Source organism: Alligator sinensis, unplaced genomic scaffold (genome assembly GCF_000455745.1).
Source record: "Alligator sinensis unplaced genomic scaffold, ASM45574v1 scaffold569_1, whole genome shotgun sequence".
Taxonomy (NCBI): Eukaryota; Metazoa; Chordata; order Crocodylia; family Alligatoridae; genus Alligator; species Alligator sinensis.
This window is the reverse complement of record NW_005841914.1, coordinates 3,192,325-3,199,060: the sequence shown is the minus strand read 5'-3', so window position 1 is coordinate 3,199,060 and position 6,736 is coordinate 3,192,325. Positions and strand designations below refer to the sequence as shown.

General features: G+C 57.7%; 1 pseudogene; it reads right to left on the bottom strand.

Moving 5' to 3' along the window:
* The window catches only part of LOC102378845, an 18,751-nt pseudogene that overhangs the window by 369 nt on the left and 11,646 nt on the right, over window positions 1-6,736 (bottom strand).

Genomic DNA, 6,736 nt, shown 5'->3' with positions numbered 1-6,736 from the left:
AGACCCCCCCCGCGGCTCCTTCCCGCCGTTCCCGCCCCGCGGCTTTGCATTGCTTGCTTTCCCGCTTTTTTTTTATTTTGAAACAAGGGGGGGCGGGGGGGAGTCCGTGCAAACGCTGCGAGCGAGGCGAGCCCCTCCCGGCCCGGCCCGGCCCGGCCCCGCTGCCGCGTCCCTGCCTTGCCCTGCCCTGCCCTGCCCGCGCTATGGGACCGCCAAGGATCGCAGGCGGACCAATCGGCGCACAGAACGGCATCCCTCCCAGCCAATCGCCGCACGTCTCCAGGCGGCCGAGGCTCCGCGCTTGCACGGCCCTCCTGTGGGGACCCGGGCTGCGCTCCAGCTCCGCCCCCCGCGCAGGCACCTGCGGGGCTGAGACTGGCGGGAAAGTGCAAGCATAGCGCTGGAGACACTGCACACAGGGCCCAGGGCTCTGAGGCACAGCTGGCTCCCACTTCCCTCCCCTTTCCTTTCTTTACTAATGAAGGGAATTTCACTAGCAAAGTGCTCTTGTTTCTGGAAGCTGGCTCCTCCACTGAACCCACCCACGCTGCAGGAGACAGGCCCCCCAAAAAGGTGGTAGGGAGCACTAATAACCCTTTCAAGCTGGCGGAGGTTTCCAGCTCCACTTTATTGAAAAGCAAAAGGTAATGTTTGAACACAGTGGCTCGCCCCAGAGCATTTTCCAGGTGTGATGCAGAGCAGACAAGGATTCGAGCTGGTGTCAGTACTGAGCAATGCTCCTCATTGTGCTGGTTTAGGGCCCCGCTTGCGTGCAACCGCATGGAGCAAGGCTCCAAAGTCTGCAAAGGTGTTTGGGGAATGTTCCCGAATCTCCTTGATGGACTTGATGTCAAACCAGCATCTTTAATGGCTTCTTCCACTGACTCCTGGTGCAGGTCCAGGCAGGAGAAGCTGCGCTGGTCAACCACGTAGTAGGTTTCTTTCAACACCGTCACCATTACCAGGGGTCCCCCGGGCTTTCGCAGGGAGCTGATGTTCTTCAGAGCAGCGCGAAAGGTGCCCAGGTCTTTGCAGGCAGCTTCCAAGCACAGCGTGGAGAGCAGGCACTCGGCCGCGGGCAGCGTCCCGGGGGCCAGAGGGTTGGGCTGCCTCACGTCGCGTCAACCACGTAGTAGGTTTCTTTCAACACCGTCACCATTACCAGGGGTCCCCCGGGCTTTCGCAGGGAGCTGATGTTCTTCAGAGCAGCGCGAAAGGTGCCCAGGTCTTTGCAGGCAGCTTCCAAGCACAGCGTGGAGAGCAGGCACTCGGCCGCGGGCAGCGTCCCGGGGGCCAGAGGGTTGGGCTGCCTCACGTCGCGCTTCAGAACCTGCTTCACTTTCTTCCTCGGTTTCTCTTCCTTCTCAGCCCACTTTTCCCTGGGAAGAAATATTGAGTGCATGAAACCTCTCAGTCACCTGCCTTAATACAGGAACCCTCTCAGCCCCCTGCCTGCCTAGAAGCTTGTGTGGATAGAAAAGGGAGGGCGTTCAATGAAACTGAAAAGCAGTGCCTTGAAGAGGGGATGCTCGCCCCCTCACCCCCATTATACACAACGAGGCTGTAGACCTTACTGCCACAAGAAGCCATTGAGGCCATGGCCAGGCACCTGCACTTGTTCCCAGACAAAGGCCCCTAACTCTGAGCTCAGGGTCCCCAGAGGGAGACTCGGGGTGCATATGCACTGCAAACCGGAGGAGCAAGGGCATCCTGTGCAGACACCCCCAAAGCTGCTTCCGGGGAGCTCAGATGCTAGCATGAGAAACACTGAGCTGTGGAAACCCCAGGACCAGAGAGACTAGATGAAAGCTACGTGAGTTGGTCAGCACCCGCTGTATCACATCAGGAGAAACTGCTGGAGTTGCTGCATGTAGCTACAGCTGCAGCTGGTTTCCCATTTGCATTGCCTTATTCACATCAGGGCCCTTTGCAAGGCGGCAGAGATAAAGGTCCTGTTCGGAAGCCCTCTCCTGCGGGGGACAGAGGCTGGTGAGAGCTGAGCTAGAACGAAGGGCCCACGAGCCCTCTGCTGGAATTGTACAGAAACTCACCCGGAAAGGTTGCGTTGTCTGCAAAAATGTATAGTGTGCGGTTGTCTAGGGTTTTCAGAGACTGTCAGGGGCTGCAAGGGACCTGGTAGATCGTCGGGTCCAGCCCCCTGCACTAGGCAGGAAAAGACAACTGGGGTCAAATGACCCCAGCGAGGTGACTGTCCAGTCTCCTGTTGAAGATGTCCAGGGTAGGTGACTGCACCACCCCTGGCGGGAGTTTATTCCACCGTCTGGACACCCTGACTGTGGAGGAGTTTTCCCTGGACTTGCACCTGACGCAGCTTCCAGGAGTTTGTATCCTTTGCTCCTGGTCTTCCCCGGGGTGTCCTGGTGAACAGCTGTTCAGCGAGCCCTTGATGTACTCCCTGATGTAGCGGTAAGCTGCTACCAAGTCCCCTCTCAGCCTGCTCTTCTGTAGGCTGAAGAGGCCCAAGTCCCTCGGCCTCTCCTCGTATGGCTTGTCTTGCAAGTCCCTGATCATATGAGTGGCAGCGTGGTGTTTGCCCTGCGGGCCACAACATCGCGCTGCCAGCCCATGTTCATGCGATGATCTAGCACTACCCCTAGGTCCCTTTCGGCCGTGGGACAAGTCTAATTGTTGCCGCCGAGCCTGAGGTCTGTTGGGGATTGTTTGCCCCCAGGTGCAGCACCTGACACTTCTGAGAGTTGAACTTCATCTGGTTCTGGTCCGCACACCTCTCCAGCCTGGCCAGGTCCACCTGTATCTGCAACCTATCCTTCGGCATGACCACGCTGCCCCATAACTTGGTGTCATCCGCAAACTGGGCCAGCAAGCTTTTCACCCCTGCATCCAAATCATTGAGAAAGATGTTGTAAAGCACCGGTCCAAGCACAGACCCCTGAGGGACACCACTGCCCACTTTGCGCCAGGACGACACACATCCATTCATGGGAGCTCTCTGGGCCCGACCCTGGAGCCAGTTTTCTACCCACTGAACCGTCGAGCAGTTAATTTTCCCACGAGGATACCGTGGGATACTAGATCAAAAGCCTTTTGGAAGTCGAGGTATATAACGTCGACCTTGTCTCCCGTGTCCAGGTGGCGAGAGACCTGGTTGTAGAAGGAGATGAGATTGGTAAGACAAGACCTGCCCACGACGAAGCCGTGCTGGCTGTCGCTCAGGATCTTACCCTCCACGAGTGTATCGCACATAGATTCTCTATTGAGTTTTTCCAGGATTTTCCCTGGGATGGAGGTGAGGCTGACTGGCCTATAGTTGCCCGGGTCCTCCCTCTTCCCCTTCTTGAAGATGGGCACAATGTTGGCCCTCTTCCAATCCTCAGGTATCTCCCTCCCCTGTGTGCCACGATTTCTGAAAGAGCTTTGCCAGGGGTCCCGCAATGATCTCCAGTGGCTCCTACAGCACTCTTGGGTGAAATCCATCTGGTCCTGCTGACTCATACATGGCTAGCTTTTCTGGCTGGTTTTGCACCCGCTCAGCATCCACAGTGGGAAGGCTATCAATCCCACCATACCCCTGTGAGCCGCATCTCGCTTGTCTTTCCCCTTGGTCCGGTGAAACGCCGACGCAAGTGGGCATTCAGGAGTTCAGCTGTTTCCTGAGTGTTGGTTACCAGCTGTCCCGAGGTGTTCAGCAGGGTCCCCGCGCTAACATTTGTTTTCCTTCTGCTCCCTACATACCTAAAGGACTTCTTATTGTCCTGGACTCCCTTGGCCAACTTCAACTCCGTCACTGCCTTAGCAAATTAAATAGTTTTAATTTCTTATTGACACCTTTAGCCTACTGATTCTCCAAAAATCCTCATTCCTTCCAAAAAAAGGAAGGAAAGGCCCCTTCCCTTGAAGGGTGTGTCGGTAGCCAAGACTCCTACCTCTGTCTCTCCAGCTCGCGCACGTATTTCACCACCGGGGTCCAGTCAAACGCTCCCGGCTTCTTCTTCAGCCACTTCTCCAGCTCCTGGTGGTTCCGGTCTGTATAGTCCGAAACAATGATCTCGTTAAACTTCTTTCGCAGGCAGAAAGCAGCTGGTAAATGGTGGGGCCACTGCCAATATCTATCAGGATGTCACCCCTCACATCACCTGTGTTGGAACAGGGGGGAGCAGTGTTACCTGGCACTGGAAAGGCAATCGCTGCTGTCCCGGGGTTGGGCTGGCTGGGATGACCTTGTTTGCACACTGCCTCACGCGGCTGGTGCGCTGGATGGGTGCTGTTCCAGCAGTGACCCGATGCCAGCCTTTGCACAGACAGGAGCCAGTAATGGGGGTCTCTCTTCGAGTATGGAGAAGCAAGTGCCAATTCAGTTTGGAAACATTTCTGGGTGTTTCCCGAGGGTTTTATTTGCACTTTGCCAGTAATTGCTGTAATTGTCCAAAAATTTTGCTTTGACAGTGCTATCCTCAACTTTTGTGAACCTCTTGCACCGGCCAGTACCCCTCGTTCTCTGCTTAAAAACTGCGCTGCTTCTTTCGAAAGCCATATAGTCACCCAGCGGAGTCCACCCTGCTCCTGCAAGGTACGTCCCACCTCTACTGCGCTACGCGCCGGCTGTAGGTCGGAGTAGCAGGATGACTGTCGCGTGAGACTGCACCTTTTATAGCAGCAACATGAGCCCAGGCATGCTGTCACCCGCATTTATAAGCAGTGTGCCTATCTATCTATCTATCTGTCTCTGTCTCTGTATATATATAAAGCTCTGTATATCTCTGTGTAGGCATATACATAGAGCTCTCTCTCTGTCTATCACTATATATCTCTATCTCCATTTCTATAGAGGTGTATTTCTATCTCTCTCTCTCTCTCATAGTGTTTGCTGTGCAAGCCCCAGACCGTGTGAGAGGCCATGGCTCTCTCTCTGCAGCCCATTTTGTAGCAGTCCTGGCTCTGCGCAGCCGGGGCACATGAGTCCAAGTCAGAGCTCCTGGCCGTGCCCCGCAGCAGGGCTGGCTGGAAGGGGAGGCAGAGGCCTGAGCCCTCGGAGGGACGCTCTTGCCTCTGGGGTGTCAGGCCCCAGCACAGGCTGAGACGGGGAACCGGGGCTGGCTCGGGCTCAGCTCCCAGCTCCGTGACACGTGGCTTGTCCTGGGAAGGAGCCTCGCGAGCGCCCATCAGGTGTGACTGCCCATGATCAGCACCTGTCCCACCGCTCCCCCAGGGACCCGCAGCTCCCAGCTCCCTGCAGCTTTGGTGCAAGTCCCCGGCCACTGCCCCTGCCCCTGCCGCCCCACATATCATCTAATATGGGCGGAAGGTAACCGAGCGGAGCATAACTCGCCACTCGCACGCAGCATCTGGCGTGAGCGCGGTGAGCACTCCTGGCCGCGCGGTGCAGCTGGCCCTGGCCCCAGCGGGGGTGGTGGCCGCTGGGACCCGCAGCCCCAGCAGAGGCCTCTGCAGCCTCCTCGCACCGTACCTCCAGCCACAGCCCCGCAGATGGACGTGCCCGTGTGCAGCCACAGGCCCTGCCGCGCTCCAGGTAAGTCGGGCACGGAGAGACTGGGCGCAGCCGGGGGAGGCAGTGCAGGGGGTAAATGAGGCCTGACGGCTGGGCCTTGCAGGAGCTGCCTGAGGCCTGCTCGTGCCAAAGGAAGAGGGCAGGCAGCGCCTGTGCCCACCCCGGAGCCTGACTCGCCTCCCAGGCTGCCTGACCTGGGCGTAGCACTTCACCACGTCTCCCCAAAGTCAGGGTAGATGTACACCCGACAGCCTGGAGACCTGGGATCACGGCTCTGCTCCAGGTCAGGTCAGCCTAAGTTTCAGCAGCCGAGCTGTCTGCCATGCTGCCGGGCTCCCGGGTGAGGTGCTCCTGCCTGCTCTCACCTAGCGGGACCCGTTCCCCCGACGGGAAGTGAAACATGGGGGTTCATACCCGGGCCTAAAACCAACAGTCAGGCTGGGGCTGTAACTACTGTGCTTTTTGAGGCTCTCACCCGGGGGCACTTAGTGCCTACAAGGAGGAACCCGCTCAACAGAAGACACATATTAGCCAGCGTTTCCAGGAGCCTGGGGGGTGGCGTGTTTTTGGGGCTGAGTCCCACGCTGCTCCGTCAGCGAGACTGGAGGTCAAGTCCTGATACGGGAACGGTGGGTCTTTGGGTGCGGGCAGTGCGACTGCTCATCTTGACTAACGCGGGCCCCATGCAAAGACACCAAAGCCCCCAGCCTTTAATGCTTTTGTTCCACTTCAGAGGCAGCGAGTCAAGGGGCGCAGCCCAGAGCTCCCCGGCCAGAGGTGCTTGCTAGCCTGGAGGGCAGAGCGCTGGCCTACAGCCTCAGCGTTGTGAGTTTGGATCCTGGCCTGGCTGGTAAGGTGGTTTCCTGCGTGACTTCTTTGCTCTTGTGGCCTCCTCCCTCTTTCATTGCTGTGGCCGGAGGCACCGGGTCAAGAGGCGCACCTGACAGCTTTTTCTTCAGCAGAGCTTGCTGGCCTTGTGGGGAGAGTGCTTCTCTAGAGACTTGGTGTCAGTGGTTCAAATCCCACCCTGGCACTGTGAGCAAGTACCATTAGTAACATGGTCTCTGGGGCCAGTTCTTTACTCCCGGGGCCCCCGACTCTTTCATTGCTGCGGCCAGAGGCATCGAGATAAGAGGCGCAGCCGACAGGTTTCTAGGGAGGAGAGCTTGCTGGCCTTGTGGGTGAGGGGCTGGCTTGAGATTGGGAATCATGGGTTCAAATCCCACCCTGGCATTGTGAGCAAGTACC